Source organism: Engystomops pustulosus, chromosome 5 (genome assembly GCF_040894005.1).
Source record: "Engystomops pustulosus chromosome 5, aEngPut4.maternal, whole genome shotgun sequence".
NCBI lineage: Eukaryota > Metazoa > Chordata > Amphibia > Anura > Leptodactylidae > Engystomops > Engystomops pustulosus.
Genome location: NC_092415.1, coordinates 86,428,433 through 86,451,766, shown reverse-complemented (window position 1 = coordinate 86,451,766; position 23,334 = coordinate 86,428,433). Strand labels below are relative to the sequence as shown.

Genomic DNA, 23,334 nt, shown 5'->3' with positions numbered 1-23,334 from the left:
TATGTGTGTCACTAAGAGCTAAACACAACGGTCGCAAGTCTCACTGCAAATTCCTCACAATATGGTAGTAGATGCACTACAGCAAGGCCAGCCACCAGCAGATCAACCAGAAATAAAATATATAACGCTATTGTAGGCCTAAGTAAGCCGTTTGGATTCTCCTATGGCTATTTTCTAGCCAACTATGAAAGCACACTGCTATGCCAGATGAGATGACGCTGAGTTATGAAAAAATAAACGTAAAATAAAAAGTAAATGGCAGACTGTGCCTAATTTCAATCAAACCCCTAATAAATTGTCCCACTTCGGTCTTTGCGATGAATATGTGCGTCACTAAGCGCTAAACACAACGGTCCCAAGTCTCCCTGCAAATTCCTCACAATATGGTAGTAGATGCACTACAGCAAGGCCAGCCACCAGCAGATCAACCAGAAATAAAATATATAACGCTATTGTAGGCCTAAGTAAGCCGTTTGGATTCTCCTATGGCTATTTTCTAGCCAAGTATGAAAGCACACTGCTATGCCAGGTGAGATGACGCTGAGTTATCAAAAAATAAACGTAAAATAAAAAGAAACTGGCAGACTGTGCCTAATTGAAATCAAACCCCTAATAAATTGTCCCACTTCGGTGTTTGAGGTGGATATGCGTGTCACTAAGAGCTAAACACAGCGGTCGCAGGTCTCCCAGCAAATTCCTCACAGTATGGTACTAGCTGCACTACTAGTGCCAGCGAGCCCAGCCACAAGCAAACAAAAAAAAGGAAAATATAACGCTATTGTAGGCCTAAGTAAGCCGTTGGGGTTCTCCTATGGCTATTTTGTAGCCTACAATGAGAGCACACTGCTTTGCAAGATGAGTTTGAGCTATAAAATGAAATACAGCTAAAAAAAAAATAAATCAGCAGACTCTGCCTAATTCTACTCAAACCCCTAATAAATTGTCCCACTTCAGTGTTTGAGGTGGATATGCGTGTCACTAAGAGCAAAACACAACGGTCGCAAGTCCCCCTGCAAATTCCTCACAATATGGTACTAGCTGCACTACTAGTGCCAGCAAGCCCAGCCACAAGCAAATAAAAAAAAATGTATAACGTTGTTGTAGCCCTAAGAAGGGCTGTTGGGTTCTTGTAGAATCACTCCTGCCTAACACTATTCTAATAGAACAGCCTAACGCTTTCCCTGACCAGCAGCAGCTCTCTCCCTAGCGGCATCCAGACACAGAATGATCCGAGCAGCGCAGGCAGGGGCTAGTCTATTCCAGGGTCACCTGATCTGGCCAGCCAACCACTGTTATCGACGTGTAAGGGTACCACGTCATGCTGGGTGGAGTGCAGAGTCTCCTGGCTTGTGATTGGCTCTGTTTCTGGCCGCCAAAAAGCAAAACGGCGGGAGATGCCATTTTCTCGAGCGGGCGAAGTATTATAAAGATGCAGATGCAGTATTTATGTGATAGTTTCTGGTACCATTTTATCACAGCACAATCCATTTAGACAGTTATGAAAGATACCTTCAAAATAACAATGAGCCTCTGACATTTTTCATGTTGAACAGAATCAAATAATCTTCTGTAGATATTGGACAAATAACAGACAGAGAAGTCGTGTTACTGGCCCTTTTCTATTCTAGGTTAGATTTCGGATTTAACTGTCAAAATATTTGCCTAAGACGTCAGATGACTCACATATTAGACATCTACCATAGTGAAACTTGATGTTTTAATTGCTGAAAAAGAAATCTGCACTTTTCTTTAATATAGTATTTTTACAGGCAGGGGGGTGACACTACGGTTTGCTTTTTGTGTAACCACAGAAGTGATGGTAAACATGCTATACATAAGATTCTGGGTGCCAGTGCCCAGGGAATAGGAAGATTATCTTTAAAATGAATTATTACTTGTATTTGACAACCAATTATCATTACAAGACTGAGTATAGTCCTATTTCCTAATAGATATTTCTTAACCAAATTCATACGACTGTGTAGCATTAAATGCAAATAAATATATTTATCATCCAACCAATGGTGCACAATTGTCCCATTTCTTGACAATATTGATGCGTGTGCTCTAGTGTGTTTAGTAATTATTAGAAGTTAACAGGTTATTGATCTTTAGTCTGAGTAATTTGTGCCAACCAGTTTCAGAATGAAGTAACTGGCTATAAATTATTCAGATGACCTAATATGCAAAGCAACTTCAGACACTCTTTTAACCGAATTATAAATCTTGTTATATAGTTAAGATGATTTCACACAGCACAGGTCATGTCACTAATAAGGAATGCATTATTTATATGAAACAATCAAAGAATTTGTAAAAGTTCAATACATAAATAACAGTGCCATCATATTCCGTTGTGCTTTACAAATCATAGGGGACATATGGAACAATAGAAGTGAGGGCTCTGTTCGCAAGAGCTTACCCTATATGAATACACTTATATATACATTTATACACTCATACATACAGTATATACACAACATTTACACAGTATATACACATCCAAACATTTATACACACATAAAGTATATACAAATGCGCACACATACTGTATAGAATATATATATATTATAAACACACATATAGTATACATACATCAGATATTTAGATATACAGTATATATACACCACATATACACATATATATGCATACAATATAAACACACCCATGCACACATACTGCCAATAATTTGAATATTAGCTAGATAAAGTGTAGGAAGTATTTTAGGATTAGGTAAAAATAGATTAGGGCTTAGCATGTTACTAGCAACCTAACATCTGATCTAGCCTAATAGGTAGATTTCTGATTAAAGGTTTCCTTTAACCCCTTAACGACTTGGCCTTTTTTAGTTTTTTCACTTCCATTTTTCACACCCCACCTTCAAAAATCTATAAATTTTTTATTTTTCCACATAAAGAGCTGTGTTATGGCTTATTTTCTGCGTAACAAATTGCACTTCGTAGTGACGGTATTCAATATTCCATGGCGCGTACTGGGAAGCGGGAAAAAAATTCCAAATGCAGTGAAAATGGTGAAAAAACACATTTGCAACATTTTCTTGTGGGCTTGGATTTTACAGCTTTCACTGTGTGCCCCAAATGACATGCCTACTTTATTCTTTGGGTTGCTACGATCACAGGGATACCACATTTGTACAGGTTTTATAATGTTTTCATACATTTAAAAAAATTAAAACCTCCTGTACAAAAAATTTTTTTTTGATTTTGCCATCTTCTGGCGCTAATAACTTTTTCATACTTTGGTGTACAGAGCTGTGGGTGGTGTCATTTTTTGCGACTTTTGATGGCGTTTTCATTGCTATCATTGTTAGGACTGTGCTACCTTTTGATCACTTTTTATTAATTTTTTTATATTTTCCAAAATGGCAAAAAAATGTCATTTTTGACTTTGGACGCTATTTTCCGTTACGGGGTTAAACGCAGTGAAAAACCGTTATTATATTTTGATAGATCGGACATTTTCGGACGCGGTGATACCTAATGTGTTTATGATTTTTACTGTTTATTAATATTAATATCAGTTCTAGGGAAAGGGGGGTGATTTGAATTTTTAGGTTTTTTTAATATAATTTTTTTTTTTTTTAACTTTTTTTTACTTTTACTTTAACTATTTTTCAGACTCCCTAGGATACTTTAACCCTAGGTTGTCTGATCGATCCTACCATATACTGCCATACTGCAATATGGCAGTATATGGGGATTTTACTCCTCATTCATTACAATGTGCTGATAGCACATTGTAATGAATGGGTTAAAACGAGACAGCTTCGGGCCTTCGTGAGGCCCGATGCTGTCATGGCAACGGATCACCGCTCCCAGTGACGTCATCGGGGAGCGAAGATCCGCGCCAAGATGGCGGCGGCCATGCGGCGCCATCTTTTTGAAGCCTCCGGCAGCATTGCCGGCGGCGATCGCGGTGAAAGCACCCGCGATCGGTGCTAGCACCGATCGCGGGTGTTACAGGTAAGCCTTTGCTGCAATATGCAGCAAAGACTTACCGGCTATGGAGAGGGCTCGGGAAGGGGTTAAAGAACATTGCCATTCTGTAGTCCTCTTTAATGTTATTGTCACATATCTTGTCATTCTACTATTACTTGATTGGCTTTCTAATCAATTTCTAATCTTTTCTTAGCATTAAAGGAAACCCGTCATCAGAAATAGGCCAAATAAACCACTGCCAGTATTTTATCAAGCATCTGAGCAGCTTCAAGATCATGTTTCTTTCATGGCCAAGTGTGCTGGCATAATGCAGAATTTTTTTTATAAAGTCAAGGAGGTGGAGCATTTAACACTGAAGTCAAGCTTTCCCTGCCTCTGAATGCCCTCTTCACTGTAATTGATTGACATGCACCCAGGGACATCATTGACCAGATCTCCTGAAGTCTGGCGCATGATGTCAACCACAGGGGAAGAGGTGTTTAGAGGTGGGGAGAGCTTGACTTCAGTGTTAAGCTCTCTGCCTCCCTTACTTTATACAACCAGTGAACACCTGACTTCAAAGTTGATTTTCTTGATGATGCTACTAAGCTGGGTCATGAAAGAAACAAGACCGAGAAGCTGTTCAACTAGTTGACATACTGCTAATAGTTTATTTGGTCAATCTCTGATGACAGGTTCCCTTTAAGTTAACAGAAATTAAGATTCTTCTTTGACTGTTTTATTACATTGTTGTGTAAATGGGTTTCTCTTCTAGTGCCTTTGAAGCAAAAGGAAAATGTTCTTCATGATGAGCTGATACAGCTTTTAGACATAAATGAAAGTGATGGTGTGGATCTGCAAGGTATGTATTGATTCTGTTGCTTTTATTATCAGATATACAGTTCATATGCAGGAACAAATAAAGATATATGTTCATTTTATTCAGATGCAAGCCAGATTTGTAATTGTGGTTTGCTTCCACCATTGAAATAAAGTCACAAACATGCACATCTCCCTTCCACTAATATGCATAAGCTCTCATTTCTTATCTTTTTAGAATGTGTGTTAGCCAAAATCATGTACATTTGTGTGTCATCAAGGCATATTTTCCCATAATACTACATCTACCATTTCCTGGGGCCTACAAAATAGGTATATACCTACACTCAGACTCTGCTAGAAAATAGGTAGGCTCCACACTATGGTTGGATCTAGTCAAATCTCTTGGATTTTTTGTTGAAAAAGCAGTGAATTTGAGGAACTGGGTACAGGTGTTAAGTTGACCCCCGTCCACCCCTTGTGTTATAGATTCCCAACTGTCCCCTCTCCATTCACTGCGGGTTTCTTCTGTATTATAAGAAGCTAACCATTGCCATCAGTGTATGCTGCAGCCAGGTTGCCATCCTGTTAGCTGGACGCCAATGAAGAGGAGCAGTGATCACTTGCCTAAAAAGAGGTTGTTCATTTTTTCCAGCTCACCAGTACATTGTACAGAATTTAAATGTCATTAACCCCTTCCCGGCATTTGACGTAATAGTACTGCATGGCGGGAGGTGCGTTCCCGCAAAACGGAGCCGGGGCCAGAAGCTGCGGTTGTCAGCTATATATCATAGCCGACACCTGCCCCTAACACCCGCGATCGCTGACCGCGGCGTGTTAGAGGCATTTAAAGTTTGGCAAAAGGGAATCGGACCCCCCGGCGGCGCTTACCGGGGGGGTTCGCTGCTCTGATCGCAACCCCGGGACTGCCGGTGCCCGGGGCTGCGAGATCTTCATCCCGGTGCCGGGTCCCTGCCTTCTGGCAGGACCCGGCTGTAAGACACTGGGCATGCGCAGCATGCTCAGTGTCTTACATTACACAGTGCAATACATCTGTATTGCACTGTGTAACCTGTAAAAAAGCTTGAACAAGTGATCAGAAGATCACTTGTTCAAGCTTAGATGTCATTGACTGTAAAAAAAGTAAAAAATAAATAAATAAAGGTTTTTTAAAATAAAAATAAATAATAAAAGAAAGTGAAAGTCCCCCACAACACCACATTTCCCTGTACACAAGTAATAAAGTATAAAAAACACTAAATCACAAAAAAACCCCACTTATTTGGTATCGCTGCGTCCGTAACAATCTGTACAATAAATCCTAATCATAATTGGACCCCCTCGGTGAACGTGGTAAAAAAAAAACCCCAAAACTTGCCAAAAATGTAAACTTTTTATCAAATTGCTTTGCAAAAAATGTTCTAAAAAGTTATCCGAAAAAGTTACAAGCACCAAGATGATACCAATGAAAAGAACAACTTGTCACACAAAAAATAAGCTTACAACCAGCTCCGTCAACCAAAAAATACTATAGTTATGCTGCTATAAAAATGGAAATACTAAAACAAATGCAATTTTTTCTATTCTAGTTTTCTTTCAATAAAATTGGACAAATATGAAATAAACTATATAAATGAGGTATCACCGTAATCGTAGTGATCCGTAGAATAAAGATAATATATTATTGTTATGCTACAGTGAACACCCCCCAAAAAAATGCTAAAAATCCAAAACAAGAATTGATGATTTTATTTTCCTCCACACGTAAAAAGTTAATAAAATTGCTTCAATAAGCTAAAAACCCACTAAAATGAAGGTTTTTTTTACAGTGCATCTCATCTCGCAAAAAATAAGCCATTATGTGTCTAAATTGCTTAAAAAATAAATAAAGATTGTATAGCCTATTCCCAACGCGCGTTGTTATAGAACGGTGCGGCGGGTAGTGACTTGCCAACACGGTTCAGACACAGTGACACAGCTGTTCCTGACGGCCATCCATCCTGCCCCATGGACCAGAAGGGTTATGTCCCCCCCACATGATCGCTGCTACTAGCTCATCAATTCAGACCAGCCAATAGCAGCGAATTTACTTATGACGTCAGTAATACCGATCACCATGTCTGTAGACACGGTGATCGGGGCAGGGTGGCGGTTGTTCCTGACAGCCACCAATTTTGCCTTGCGGTCCAGAGGGGTTTTGTTGCCCCCCTCTGTCCATGTTTGCCGCTATTGGCTGGTCGATTTGGTCCAGCCAAAAGCAGCAATATTCGTCACAATGGGCATCACTAGGGTGAATAAGAGCAACACTTGGCAAAAATTTCCCTACGAAAAAACAAGATTTGGTACAAAAGCGCTGGCCGTGTACATTGTACAGATTATGCTGTACAACTCTTACATGCTGTTCCAATGTGCATGTCCTGCCGTATCATTTCTCCGTTTTTCAAGAGGAAGATATTAGGAAACTAATATTGGGACAAGAAGGACGGGGCCCCAGTACCTCTGGTTTAGATGTTCCTGTGTTTTGCCAGGACAGCATTTTCCCGGTGAATTCTGCTGCTTCTAATGGTAGAACTCAATAAAGAGTCTGTTCCAAAAGAGGAGTTAGGATGGACACTATATACTACTAAGAGACCTGCGACAACTCCAGAGTGACAAAAGTTTAGTTGGTCCCCTGGTATATTCCACCTCCTTATACGCAACACATTCACAATTCACGCCCAACCTGTTGTGAATTAATTTAGGTAAAATGAATAATTGTAACAACTGTTAGGTTACGATGCTCCCTATAACCCTCCATTATTTCATAAGGGGCGCCACATAATGGGCACTGAACTTTCCAGAAATAATTGCAATTTCCATCTCGGACTCCATTGCACATGATATTTGGAAACCACCTATATGTTCAAAATGCTCATTTCACCACATGTATTACACTATACCACATATTACACCTTGCTATATTCCCCAAGGGGTGTACATTCAACAATTAGGGTCACTTTTCAGGTTTTCCTCTGTTTTGGTACCACTACGGCTCTCCAAATGTATCCTGACACATATGAAGGATTTCTGTCAAATTTGGCCTCTAAAAGACAAACATCCCTCTTTTCCTCTACTGTGCGCCCATAAAGCATTTTATATGCACATGTGGGGTACTTCTACACTCGGGAGAAATAGTTTTACACCTTTTTCGGGGTTATTTAATATATTATCCCTTGTGGCTTACAAAAATTAGGGGTAAAGTGACATTTGTAGGAAAATTTTCACCTTTTTAATGTTTAGGGCCTAATTGGATCATTCACCTGTAGGGGCAAATACATATATTACACATAGCAAAATTTTCTAAGGGGTGTGCATTCAAAAATTAGGGACACTTTTCGGATTCTTATCTGTTTTATACCACTAGGGTTCTCCAAATGCATGTCAAACATTTCTGTCAAATTTGGCTTCTAAAAGGCAAACATCCCCCTTTCCTTTTACTGTGCGCCCATACAACATTTTATATACACATGTGGGGTACTTCTACACTCGAGAGAAATAGGTTTACACATTTTGGGGGGGTTATTACATTTTTTTTATCCCTTGTGGCTATAAAAAATTAGGGGTAAAATGACCTTTAAAGGAAAATTTTTAACTTTTTCCTATTACAGTCCTAATTAAATCAAAAACCTTTATAGACAAATACACATATTACACCTTGCTAAATTCTCTAAGGGGTGTGCTTTCCAAAATGGTGAAACTTGTTGGGGTTCCCCTCTGTTTTGGTACCACTACGGCTCTCTAAATGCATCCTGACATATGTAAAGGATGTCTGTCAAATTTGGCTTCTAAAAGTCCAACGCCCCTCTTTCCCTTCTGAGCTTCACTGCGTACCCATACAACATTTTATTTGCATGTGTGGGGCAATTTTATACTCGGGAGAAATGCTAGTACACACTTTTTTGGGGTTGTTTCATCTTTAATGCCTTATGGGATACAAAAATTAGCCGTAAAAGTGACTTTTTTGGGAAAATGTTCATCTTTTTCCTTTTAGGGACCTATTTGAAGCAAACACCTGTAGGGGAAAATACACATATTACACCTTGCTAAATTCTCCAAAGGGTGCACTTTCCAAAATGGTGACACTTGTTGGGGTTCCCCTCTGTTTTGGTACCACTAGGGCTCTCCAAATGCATCCTGACACATGTAAAGGATGATTGTCAAATCTGGCTTCTAAAAGGCCAAAGCCCCTCTTTCCCTTCTGAGCTTCACTGCGTACCCATACAACACTTTATATGCAAAAGTGGTGCAGTTCTGTGCTTAGGAGAAATAGTTTTACACATTTATGGGGGTTGTTTCATCTTTTATCCCTTGTGGCTTACAAAAATTTGGGGTAAAAGTGACTTTTTTGAGAAAATGTTCACCTTTTTCCTTTTTGGGGCCTAATTGAATCAAACACCTGTTGGGGCAAATACACAAATTACACCTTGCTAAACTCTCCAAGGGGTGTACTTTCCAAAATGGTGTCTCTTGTTGGGGCTTTCCTCTGTTTTGGTACCATTATGGCTCTCCAAATGCATCCTGTCACATGAAAACTTTTTCAGCCATATTTGCCCTCCAAAATTGAAACAACGCTCTTTCCATTCCAAGTGCCCCCCTGTGCCCGTACAGCAGGGTACAGTGACAAAATGGGTATTGGCATACTCAGGAGGAATTGCCCTCAACATTGTAAAATGCATTTTCCTTTTTAACCCATTGTGAAGCTGCAAATTTTAGTGTTCAATGAATCTATAGTAAGATAAAATTACATTTCTGTAATTTCACTTTCATTTATCTTTCACCCTCATGAAACGTTCATAGGGTTAACAAAATTCCCAAAGGTTGTTTTGAATATTTTGAGGGGTGTAGTTTCTAAAATGGTGTCATTTGTGGGGGTTTCCTGTCATGTGGGCCTTATAAAGTCACTTCTAACTAAATTGACCCTCCAAAAGTAGGTTTTGATGATTTTCGTGAAAATCTGAAAAATTGCACCTAAAGTTATAAGCCTCCTAACATCCTAAAAAAAGGAAAAGATGTTTTAAAAATGATGCCAAGTTAAAGCAGACATATGGAAAATGTTAGTTATCAAGTTATTTTAGTGATATGACCAACTTTCCAAAAAGTAGAAAATTTTGAATTTGGAAAACATCGTTTTTTTCAAAATTTTTGCCAAATTTCCATTTATTTCATAAATAAATACTAAACATATTGATTAAATTTCTCAACCAACATGAAGTACAATGTGTCACAAAAAAACAATCTCAAAATCAACTGGATATGTTAAAGTGTTCCAAAGTTATAACCATTTATAGTGACACAGGGCAGATTTGAAAAAATGGGCCGTGTCAAAAAGGTGAAAAGTGGCTTCAGCGTTAGGGGGTTAAAATTCATTCTTTTACTAACTTACCAATTACTTATTGCATCTGGGCGCAGTGTAACAGGTTTTCATCACTGATAAATCTGTTCATCTCCTTAATTTCAATTTTATCAATCTTTTAAAATTTATTTATTATTTTATCTTTTTTAATTTCAAATGTTAAAATTTGGTTATATATTTACAAGTTTTACTTTTTTTTCCCTCTTAGCTAAAGTTGGAGTGGAATCTGCATATACATCTGCTTCAGTACAGACTGATACATTTACGAATGATTGTAATTTCCTACCAAAAGATGAGACTGTTCCCTCTTATATTGAAGAGTTTGAGAAAGATGCTCAGGATGACATAATTGTGCTTGGCAGCCTTTCAACTAAACAGGTCAGAGTTAAGAAAATATTTCAATAATCTTATTGTTGGCATTACTTTCCATTACTTTTTAGGTCTGCTTGCCAGACTTGAATACATACATTATAGTCCATTGACCACTGGTATTCCTAAAAAGAATGAAACATTTATGTTTGCAATTTGTTCCAGATCACTCGTTTTTTCTGTAGACATAACAGCATGTGTAGCTTAAATGTTTGCAATATTGCCAGCATTTTTTAACTATATCCTCTTTAAAAATAGATAAAACCTTATGGAAAAAATATAACATTTTAACAGTATAACTGTCTACGATAACAGAAGGTGATACAGGGAATAGTCTTTGCCAGCCTGAGGTAGAAATATTTTATTTTTTATTATTTTGTTATTTAAATATTCCTCATGCAATATTATTTCATACTTTATGCAACTTACAACATTATTATTGCATTTATTTCATTGCAGGATTTCAAGTGTCAAGAGGATTATTTTCAAACTGGAAGAAAATTATTTTATAGAAGATCAAATCACACATTTAAGAAGTATGTTAATTAACTATAGAAATGTAATTCCTTAGGAGGAACATCACTCTATGGGGCAATTGTATGAAGCGCTAGCATTCCGTTCCTTCGGCCTCTTGATCTATAACTGGCATGGTGGGCACACAATAGTGCACAGGCTCAGTTCTGCGTTAAGTCCAGCCTGGTATAGAAATATGCTTTAGTTAGTGTATAGATGTGAGTTGTGTCTTTTAAATGACAACCCACCCCATGGCCGGGTACTACCCCCAACCCGTCCAACTGGCTTAGAGAGGGAATTTTTTTAAATTCCTGGCTATGTACCAGGAATTGTGACTAAGTTACGGCTTTTATGCTGGTATTCAGCCATACAAGCCATAATAAATACCCCATATGTTTTAAATGTAATGTATAATCAAGATGTATGTTTTTAAACATTTTATAAATTTCATCTAAAAAGAAATCTTTTTCTGCCCTTATCATCATGTTTTGCGTGCATAAAATACCATTGAACACTGAAAAAGCAAGAGGAATTATGAGATGGTGGTAATAAAATCTAATGGCCAGCTCAGTCAATAGAAAAGTACAAAACCTTTTACTCTCTGGTTTAGAGAGAACAAACTAAACAATTTAGTCAATGTCACCGTTAGCTCTATATGAATATTGGAGTAACATAATTTGGCCGAATAAAACAAATAAAATCAATCTAAAAGTATCTAACTGTACTGACTTGCTAAATATGTAGAGATACCAGTGTAATTATCTCCACATACAAAGCCTATGATTCAAAGTCCAAGTATAGTTTTGTAATGAGTCATATTTTTTTAATTGATACCATTTTCGGAATGCAAAACCTTTTTGTTAACTTTTTAATTTTTTTTGACATTTGGGTGTTTTTTTCACTATGTAGTTCAATAGGTGGATTAATTATTTTTTATTGATTATTTTTAATAGATCCCAAATTTATACTTTTTATATTTCTGTTTTATATATTTATTTTATTTACTAAGGCCTGCTTAGCATGCGTGCACCCTAGGAGCTCTGGGCCACAATGGGCCACATTTATTAAAATTATGGCACCAGTTTTCTGTCTGACTTTGCTCTAAAATAACGTGCAAACTGCTTGCACATGTATTTAAAAAGTGTCTGAGCCAGTTTTGTGTTGCGACTGCTCTGTGTCCTACAAGACAGAAAAAAATGTGCACCTAAAGGGACAGGTTAGTGTTCAGTCAGAGTTTGTTCAGTTTACACCACAATTCTGTAGGATGAACAAAGTGCACCAAGAAAAAAATGGTCCACACCTCCAGACTACTGCAGGGGGCCACAAAATCATGAAGACCGTGCACCAGTTTTGATTGATCTGACACATCCACAGGCAAACTGCACATTGTACAGACTGCACTAGTTTTGATAAATGGGGTTCAATGTAAGTTGCATATTGCTGCATACATTTCTGCTTCCTTATAACAACCTGATTCCAAAAGAATACAATGAGGATCATTCAATGACAGGTCTATGAGCCTTTGCAAGTTTCCCAGTTGGGACATCATCCGATTGCCCAACTGGCAAACGTAGTTAAAGGGCACCTACCACAATACAGCTAGCACTTTTGAACAGTGACATCTTAAAGGGAACCTACCACCCCGATTCTACCTATAAAGGTAGAAGGGGTGGTAGGTGGATGGATGGGACGTGAGGATAGCCCTTTTTTGGGCTAATCCTCACGTCCCGGGTGTCTTTTAGAAAACTTTATTGTAGCTATATGCTAATTTTTTTATGCGGCTACTGGGGCGTGGAGTAGCCGGACATGAAGCTACTAGTCGCGGCTACTCCACACCCCAGTAGTCACGTTACTCCGCCTACCAGATAATCTTCCAGATAAGCTCCTGGTAGCTGCGCGCCCCCGTCCGGGTGCCCTGCAGCCTTCGGCTGCGCGGCCGCGGCTCCTGTGCCAGAACTACTGCGCATGTGCAGTAGACGGGAGACTCGGACGAGGGCGCGCAGCTACCAGGAGCTGCGCGCCGAAGATTATCTGGTAGGCGGAGTAACGTGGCTACTGGGGTGTGGAGTAGCCATGACTAGTAGCCTCATGTCCGGCTACTCCACGCCCCAGTAGCCGCATAAAAAAATTAGCATATAGCTACAATAAAGTTTTCTAAAAGACACCCGGGACGTGAGGATTAGCACAAAAAAGGGCTATCCTCACGTCCCATCCATCCACCTACCACCCTTTCTACCTTTATAGGTAGAATCGGGGTGGTAGGTTCCCTTTAAGATGTCACTGTTCAAAAGTGCTAGCTGTATTGCTGCTACATCTAACAGGTTACTAATTGTGATTGGTGCTTGCAGTGGTGGGAGTCAGTTGAACCTTCTCTAGTCACCCTTCTGGGCACTAAGCCTAACTATTACTGTTAATATTTATTTAAAGATATGTATTTGTACAACAAAACATTACTTGATACTATATATGGACAAAATACTAACGTTCAGCCATTTTGTAGAAGGGCCATGTTAAGTTAATCACACAAGTATTCAATTTCCCCACAACACTCCCACAGGGAAATTAAAATATTACGCAATTTACATTGACTAGAAATAAAAAGGCCATGTACACAATAGCTTAAGGTTCCTCCTTCAATGATTGCATATTACTTTTTTTTTAACACATATCGATTACTCAACTTCATATATTTCTAAACAAACCCCACATTTTTTAACCTTTACATATTATAATTCAGTACAAATGATTTAGTCATTATCTTGCAGCTGAGTACCAGTCTCTCCCTTCACTTATAACAAATTGCACTGTAATCCAAAAGCGAATGCATTTCATTTGTGCTATCTATGATTATTTTGCTTCCTGTGACTGATGCAGAACAGAAAGCCAGTTGTTGAATGCAGCAAATGCCCACAAAGAAAAAATTCTAGCCAAGCTTGGCAACATCACTGAAGTGAATAATGAATCAAATGGAGCAGCAGGACTTTGCTGGAAGGTGAGATACTACATGAATGTTCTTTTGCAGACTCTAAACGACCTGATCAATTCTATTGATTTTCCCCCAGTGCAGATATATTTTTTTGGTTCATTATTTTATGAAGTTAGTGATTTAAGTCTATTGGGCTTGCTTTCTGTACACATTATAGTAATACTCAAGTAGGCTGTCTGATGTTATTAACTGTGAATCATTTGGGCATGCGTGCCCTCCTTAAAAACAGTTTTTCAGAGCTGGCCAAAGAATTTCTTTCAGTGGAACAAGAGGCAGCTGTGCCACCATGCAAATGAGACAGGGTTGGTATGTGATGAATTCTCTATCTTCCTTTTTTACTCATCTGACACTTGCTTTGAGGAAGGTTGTAAATGTAAGAGAGATTGTGGTTTAATTCCTCAGACTGGCGTTTCTGCCCCCCAGTCACTATTCGATTATCTTCTAAATTGCTGTGTTTCGGAGAGATAAAGAGTTTTTATGGCTTGCTCACTTGAAGCAACTAAGGAAACCAGGAAAAGGATAACTAACTGGGCATACACAGTAATTTCACTAGGAAATTACAAATTCTTTGTTTGCATGACATTTCCAAAATTACTATAGCTGGAGAATCTAAAATTTAAAATGTCACATTTGGCATGCAGAGCTTGGAAAATATATATTCAATATAAAATTTATAAAGGCTTTATAATTTAGAATATTCTCAAATCCAAGCCTGTTTGCATCAATAATCTTACCTTGAGAATTTAACACGATTTCAAGGTGCATATTCCTTTGTCATTAACACGTATAGCACATACATTTTAACATATAAAGATTATTCTGGTAATTGAGTTTAACTGGCGGAAGCTGTAACTGTTCTTCTATATTTAATGCCTTATAATGCCCTAGAGCTTTACTTACTATTCTTATTTTTCTTCTTACACCCACTCATGGTATGTCAAACAGAACTTCTATCTTCTTCCAGAATGGAACATTGGTGGAAGCTGAATTTTGGGAATCACAGGGGAAGATGCTGTTGTCTTATTCTAAGGCTTGTGTGGAAAGCATTGAGGAAATGCAATTATTTTAAATGAATTAATGCATTTGTCTGTATTTAACTACAATACCCAAAGGCGGTACATGTAGATATCAAGCGCTCAGGTAAACAATTAAACACTTGGGTTCGATGATAGGTTCTTAAGGATGAATTTTATTGAAGTAAAAATAAAATTCATCCTTGAGAACCTATCATTACACTCAAGTGTTTACCTGAGCGCCAGATATCTCCATGCACCAGCAGTGGGTATTGTAGTTCATCAAACATCCTCCTTCCATGCACCCTGGAGTGAGCATTAGTTGATTTTGGTGTAGAGAAGACTGGCTGCCACTGGCAATATACAATGTGCATTACTAAATACCAAAAGGTGAGAGTTTAATCTACCACCGGTACTGCTGTTTTATCTGTTGTATATTACATACTACACTTGGGCAGTGTCAATGTGCTTCTCTGATCCTATTCCTCTAATTTCCGAGAACTTTCACCCACTGGTTTTGGTTTCCAAGGTGTCATATACAGTACATGTATGTATTGTAAATGACCACATGTCTGAACATTAAAAGGTAGAGCATTTTCTAGTATTAGCTGTTTTCATGGTCCTGTTGTCCAAAGGTAGTCAACAGAGCACATTTACCTTTGTTTTTGCTTAGTTTTTTTATGACGATTTGTGGCATATTTGCACTTCATCATCTTTTTTTGTGTATAAAATAACCCCCTATCAACGTTTGTCATGGAGGAATTTTCTGCAGTGCTCCTTGAGTTCTAACCCAATTATAGATCTATAAGTTTTGACTTTTTTTTTTTTTTTTTTAAGTCTCCAAAAAGTTGCAAATTTGGCGCAAATCCATACCTGCTCTTGGCAGTCGTAGAAAATAGTTTAGAGCTGATTGCAACTTTCTGGGGAGTTTTTTGAGACTTTTGTTCAAAGTTGAAAATTCACTCAAGACCTTAACAGCGATGTATTAAAAGGGAAAGACTCCTAAAGCAAAACTGACCAGCATAAAAGCAGAAGATAAAAAGCCGACACACAAAGGCAAACTTAAAATGCTTGTGCCCCAATGGGTCTGTTAATTAATGATTTATACAAGTTCCACTCGTGCTCGGATACACTTTTGAGTGTCACAAAGTTTACAAAGGTAAAGAAATAACAATAGATCTTTGATGTGCCGCACTGCTAATTGAAGAATCAGATCGAATTCCCCAGAATGAGGCTTTTATTGGACACTTCTGGGTTTTAGGCTTCATCATTTTTTAATGTAAGTTAAAAATATGGATAACAGAGGAATATGACTCGTCTGTAAAAAACGGACAAGCAAATCCTAAAAGGAAGCCAAATGAAAGCAAATTGCTTATAAAAGTCTTCCACTTTTAAGTCTCTAACCTTAAGATAGTCCTTCCATATCTAATCTTGAAAAACCACTCAAAGATCTTAATCGAGACCTCCAAAAATTGTACTATACCATTTATGGTGCACAGTTTTTGGATGGATTCACTTTATTTATCTAATGAATCCAGCTTTTTACACTAAATTTAGTTGTATTGGCTATCTGCGACTTCTGAAAATGTAGCAAAATATAGTGCAAAAGGTTGCTTGATGTCAGGTGGCAAACTTGGCAGGAAAAATCAGGAGAACCAATTTTGTATTCCCCACACTAGGCAGCAGTGTTAACCTAACAGGCACACACCTACTGTATATACTCGAGTATAAGCCGAGTTTTTCAGCACAAAAAATGTGCTGGAAAACCCTAACTCAGCTTATACTCAAGTCAAGAATAAAAACAAAAAGTGTATTCACCTTCCGACGCCCTCATGGCAGGTCCTCTTCAATCCATCGTGACTCCAGCATCGGCTCCATGTTCCTGATGGTGACGTCAGCCGCACCCTGATATTCTACGATGTGCATCGGCTACGGCACACACTGTGATGTCAGCGAGCGGCTGACATCATGATGCCTGCGACTGACCGTGCGGGCTGGATAGAAGCGGACCTGCCGGGGGGTGAGCACACTTTTTGTTTTTTCTTACATGCATTGTATTGGGGGAAGGCCGCAGGCTATATAATCGAGGGGGCTGGCAGGCTATATGCTACAGAGGGATAGAACCCTATACACAACAGGGGCCTGGCAAGCTATATACTCCTGGGGGCTGGCAGGCTATATACTACAGGGGCTGGCAGGCTATGTACTACAGGGGCAGGCTGGCTATATACTACAGTGGCTGGCAGGATTTGTACTACAGGGGTTGGCTGGCTATATACTATAGGGGCTGGCTGGCTATATACCACAGGGGTTGGCAAGCTATATACTACAGGGGCTGGCAGGCTATATACTACAGGGGCTGGCTGACTATATACTACAGGGGCTGGCTATATTATGGGAGGTTGTGACCAATTCATTTCCCACGCTTGGCTTAGGTTTTTCCAGTTTTTGGTGTTTAAATTAGGGGTCTCAGCTTATACTTGGTTCGGCTTATACTCGAGTATATACAGTAATTTAACACAAGGAGAATTAAACTAAGACAAAGTAGACTAAGAAACAAACAAAAAAAAAAAAACTAGACCGACAGGAAAGCTAGACAGAAAAAAGATTAAAAATTCCCCATCAAATTTAAATATTTTAATTTTTTTGTTTCAATATACTGGTAATAACAAAAAAAATACTGCTGAGTATGTCATAGGAAAGATGCTATAAGTACCAAATAGACCACATTGCTTATAAGTGAGGCTGCTGAATTTCTGTTATGGTGTTCACTGTCCACCCATTTAATATTTGATAGCATATTGCTCTATTTTGTCTGTCATTGGAATGTAAGAGCAAACGAATGCAACAATTTTTGTTATATTTAGCATCATTCAAATTGTTTTCTGTTCATTAAGAATGCATTTAAACATTAGTGTGCATTTTATGATTGCATTTTTTTAACTTATTCTAAAAATATTAATATTTTCCTCTAGAGTGGATGGTCAGATAGACCTCAACCTATTCAGATTGCCCTGAAATGCATGCGTGGTGTTAAAGACAAGATTCCCAAGGGCCACTATGTTCTGAAAACATCTCTGCTTAGCCGTCCTGGGGGTCATGCTCTTCGTTGGTCTAAAGTCAAGGATCACCTTTGGGCAGAAACAACTTTGCCTGTATACCACAAAGGCCGCTACTATGATGTGGAGATGCCTATAAACCATACTGTACACACAGTAAGTTGAAAAATCATTAAATATTGTTATCCTTATATAGACAACCGAAATTTGTACAGAATAAGTTCACCAAATAATTTCTGTGTAGCAGTTTGACACATAACAATTGTAATCATTCTATGTAATGCCTAAGCTTGGTGCAACACAAATGCAAATTTACATTTATGTATAAGCTGCATTTAGTATAAAAAGCAACTGTATTATAATATAGCAAGTGTGCCCTACGAAAGTGCCCATGAAAGAAAGTTCTTTAACTTTAAACCCCTAGTGATGTTTACACAAAAAAGATCATTTTAACCCCTTACTTTACAAGTGTACTCAGTTTTATTGATGTTTGTTTTAGCGCCTATAACTCAGTGATGGTCAGAGTGCAGACGGGGACTCTCTAAGGCAGCAGACACTTCATGATTCCTCTGTGCTATGAGATGCTGTGTGCTGAATGTACTTAGATTATCATTTGTCCATTGTTTATCTACACTTTGATTTAGCTTCTGAACATTCCCTAATATCTGTCACATAGAAATAGAGATGAGTCAGATCAGAGATGATGAGATCCATGAGATGTATATAACACAATGCCAACTCACCTATAACACACACTATCAGCTATACTATATCTCAGCTATAATAAACACAGTCAGATCTGCAATATACCTCATTCCACTGCTATAAAGAACTTATCTTGCCTGTAGTTTGTAGAGTAAGTTTGTGCACGCTGCTTGCCTGCAGAAAGTGTCTGTGTGTCAGCGCAATGCTGTGAGGAGCGGAGAAGGGAGAAGCACTAACAAACTGCATTTCCCTTCTCCCTAGTGTCTTGTGGTGTCTTTGACACCTGGAGTCTGGGTCCTGCTCCTGTAGCTAGCACGACTGCAGCGACATCTAAAGACATTGCTGCAGACTGGGGACCCGCTGACTTTAGACTATAGAGTTACAGAATGGGTTAAAAATCATTGCTCAGAGCTGTGTACAAAAATACAGGGAAAGCAGAAAGTAACCCCTAGTCTGCCTGTAATAGGGAGACATTTTTTTGTAGGATGTTATAGGGCTTTGAACGTGAGGTGCGATTTTTCATATTTTCATAAAAAACGCTTAGGTTGTAAATCACTTTAAGAGGCCTAAATAAAAGTAAAACCCCATAAATTACCCCATTATAGAAACTATACCCCTCAACGTACGTAAAACAGCTTTTATGAAGTTTGTTAACCCTTTAATTGTTTTACAGGGGTTAAAACAAAATTGGATGCAATTTTGAAAGTAAAATTTTTTTGGCTAAATTAATGTGTTTTTCAAAAAATGTACAAGTTCTCAGTGGATAAAATACCAAAACGCTCCACAAAATTTGATACCCAATCCCTCCTGCGTATAACAATACCCCATATGTGCTGGTAACCTGCTAAATGGGCACACGCCAGGGCATCCTAAGGGAAGCTGCGCCATTCAGAGCAGATTATGCATTGTCAATTTTTATTGGCTATACAATCTTTATTTTTTTGGCAATTTGGACTTATAAGGGCTTATTTTTTGCGACATGAGATGCACTTTACAAATACTTCATTTTAGTGGGTCATTAGCTAATTGATGAGATTTTATTAACTCTTGAATGTATAGGTGAAAAGAAAATTGTCAATTTTGGTTTAATTTCTTTGTATTTTTTGGGGTTCGTACACCATACACTAAAAATACTATATTATCTTTATTCTACAGATCACTACGATTATGGTGATATCTCATTTATATAGTTTTTCATTTATTTTTACAATTTTACTGGATAAAAACTAATATAGAGGAAATCTCATTTGTTTTTGCATCGCCATAGTTTCGGAGACGTAACTTTAAATTTTTTTGGTTGACAGAGCTAGTTTAGAGCTTGTTTTTTACGTGTTGAGTTTTTCTTTTCAGTGGTACCATTTTGGTGCACATAACTTTTTTTGATCACTTTTTAGAACATTCTTGTGTAGAGATTTTATGAAAAATTTACATTTTTGGCAAGTTTTTTGGGTTTTGTTTTTACGGCGTTCACCAAGCGGGTCCAATAATGTTTCTGAGTTATTGTACAGATTGTTACAGACGCAGTGATACCAGATATGTGTGGTTTTTTGGCGATTTTGTTTTTTTTTTTTCACTTTACTGCATGTGTATAGGGAATATTTGTGTTTAGGGGACTTTAACTTTATTTAATTAATTCTTTTTATTAAAAAATGTTTTTACTTAATATTTTTAACTTTTTAAATTTACTTTTACAGGTTAGCTTCAACAAACGCTCCACTGATCGCTTGTTCAAGCTATTCTTCACCTTACACATGCTCAGTAGGAAGCAGATCCCGGGGCTGCGATCGGAGCAGCGGACCCCCCGGTGAGCGCCGTGGGGGGTGTCTGATTCACTTAAAATGCCCCTAACACGCCGCGGTATGCGCAAACGCGGCGTGTTATGGGGTTAACACCCGCGATCAGAGAAATCTCCGATCGCGGGTGTTAGAGGCAGGTGTCGGCTATAATATATAGCTGACAGCTGCAGCTTCTGGCGCCAGCTCTGTCCGGGTGCCGATGCCAGAAACTTGACATACTAGTACTGCATTTTGCGGAAACGCACCTCCCGCGATGCAGTGCTATTACGCCAAATGTCGGTAAGGGGTTAAAATATATCTCAAATAACAGTTATACTTTAACCCCTACATTAACAAGTGTTTACCCCCTTCTTTAGAAAAGCAAATAACTACTACTAGAGATGAGCGAGTATACTCGTCCGAGCTTGATGCTCATTCAAGTATTAAGGTACTCGAAACGGCTCGTTGCTCGGACGAGTATTTCCCCTGCTCGAGATCGAGCATTTAATTAAACAAACACAGTGAAGAACAATGAAGAATAGAATAAAAACAGTGAACACAGGATCATTTAAGTGAAGAACACAGTGAAGAATAGATTACAGATGTTCTGCACATCTGCTTACTTGTCGGAAGATACACGCGGAACAGCAGCAGGGAGACATCGCACAGCAGGGAGACATCTGGCGCAGCAGAGACACATCTGGCGCAGCAGAGACACATCGGGCGCAGCAGGGAGACATCGCGCGCAGCAGGGAGACATCGCGCGCAGCAGGGAGACATCGCGCGCAGCAGGGAGACATCGGGCACCAGGGAGACATCGGGCAGCAGGCAGACATCGGGCACCAGGGAGACATCGGGCAGCAGGGAGACATCGGGGAGACTTCAGTGGAAGAAGAGGAGCGGATCCCGGGACAGCGTATCTCCTCTCCCGACAAGTAAGCAGATGTGCCGAACATCTGTAATCTATTCTTCACTGTGTTCTTCACTGTGTTTTTCACTTAAATGATCCTGTGTTCACTGTTTTTATTCTATTCTTCACTGTTCTTCACATCTGATAACTTGTCGGGAGATAATATACGCGCGGAACAGTGAAGAATAGATTGCAGATGTTTGCATACATCTGATAACTTATCAGAAGACATTCTTTTTCAATTAAATAACACATTTTATTCCCGAACCATGGTCCCTTTGAAAAATGCTCGAGTCTCCCATTGACTTCAATGGGGCTCGTTATTCGAGACGAGCACTCGAGCATCTGGAAAAGTTCGTCTCGAATAACGAGCACCCGAGCATTTTAGTGCTCGCTCATCTCTAACTACTACATTTCAACATACATATATTATATATTGTTTTTTGTTTCAAGACACATCAGACTATTGTTTTATGCCATTAGATGATGTATATATTAATACATTTTTGGAATATTAAAGGAAAAAGGTAAAAATAATAGAAAATAACACATTTACACATTTCATATAGTATTTTTAGGTGGTCATAAAAGACCAAGAGACCACATTTTTTGGAAACCATAACCTTATATTTATACTGTGTAAATTGATGGTATTTGTATAACTTATTTGCTAGTTTAAATCAGCATAAGATGTGAAATGATGGGAGATCATTATGAATTTTGGAGGTTTTGGAGGCTTTTTCTATTGCCAGTTTCCTGCCCACTATACACATTGTAGGGCCCCCAAAACATCCCTTTAATGATGTAATCCAGAATGATGACACTGCTATTAAAAACATTGAAACTAAAATACCTTGACATTATTTCTCTTCTACAGTTCCAAATTACAAATTATCTTGTAAAACAGGCCCCACACAGGTCTATATGGAAAAAAAATAAAAAAATGTTTTATTTCAAAACAAGTTATAGAAAAATTTGGAAAAAAACAATATAAATTTAGCATTTCTATTTTTAAACTGATCCAAACTATAAGGTTACCATATATACTGGAGTATAAGCCTAGTTATACTGGGGCAGGGGGCTGGCTATATACTAGGGCAGGGGGCTGGATTTATCATGGGGGTATTATGGGCTGGCAGGATATATACTGGGGGACAGGGTCCGGGAGGCTATATACTGGGGAGGCTGTGACCAATGCATTTCCCACCCTCGGCTTATACTCGAGTCAATAGGTTTTCCCAGGTTTTTGTGGTAAAATTAGGGGCCTCGGCTTATACGTGGGTCGGCTTATACTCAAGGTAATTATATATACGGTAATTAACGTAACTGCATAGTGAATGATATAAAAATTAAAACACAAACAACTCTTGCCCTACTATATTCATTTCTACCCCACAAGTAATATGTTACCGGTCCTCTGGAACTAAATAGAATAGTAGGTGGTGAGGAGGAGATATGTCGTAGCTCCTGGAATACAAAGAGAATATGTCTTAATATTTTTTAAAGCTGTGCTTGTAACGTAAGAGAAAATAGCATCAAATATGACTGAAAAAAATATTATTAGATTTTTCACATTTTTTTCATTGTGCTGAAGAATGAATATCAGTCTCTTCATCTGGTGACTGGAACACCTCACTCCTGGACTTTGGACCCACTAATATTTTATAACGGTATAAAATGGTAATACTCCTTTATCCCAAGAGCAAGGTCCTTGGGTCAGAAAATTCTAACATCTAGAAAATCATTTGGACTGCTATGAGGCCCTCAGGCCCTCAGATGACCATTCCCAACATCATATGGGTTAACAACATACAACTATGGTAAGAGATCACTCCCTTCTACAATGTGACCGTAG

At 38.5% G+C, this 23,334-nt stretch overlaps 1 protein-coding gene and 1 long non-coding RNA gene across 2 annotated transcripts in view; both read left to right on the top strand.

Annotated features, from left to right (window-relative positions):
• Positions 1-10,364: 10,364 nt before the first annotated feature.
• On the top strand, positions 10,365-14,409 carry LOC140133024 (uncharacterized). The gene is made up of 3 exons (XR_011855776.1): positions 10,365-10,527; positions 10,978-11,054; positions 13,906-14,409. It is a non-coding gene; the product is annotated as an uncharacterized lncRNA (long non-coding RNA).
• A 3,333-nt stretch (positions 14,410-17,742) lies between these two features.
• LOC140133023 (uncharacterized) overlaps positions 17,743-23,334 on the top strand; it is a 137,184-nt gene continuing 131,592 nt past the window's right edge. The window contains exon 1 of the mRNA XM_072152567.1: positions 17,743-18,245. The gene's annotated coding sequence lies outside the window, so the exon portion shown is untranslated. The remainder of the gene's footprint in view (positions 18,246-23,334) is intronic.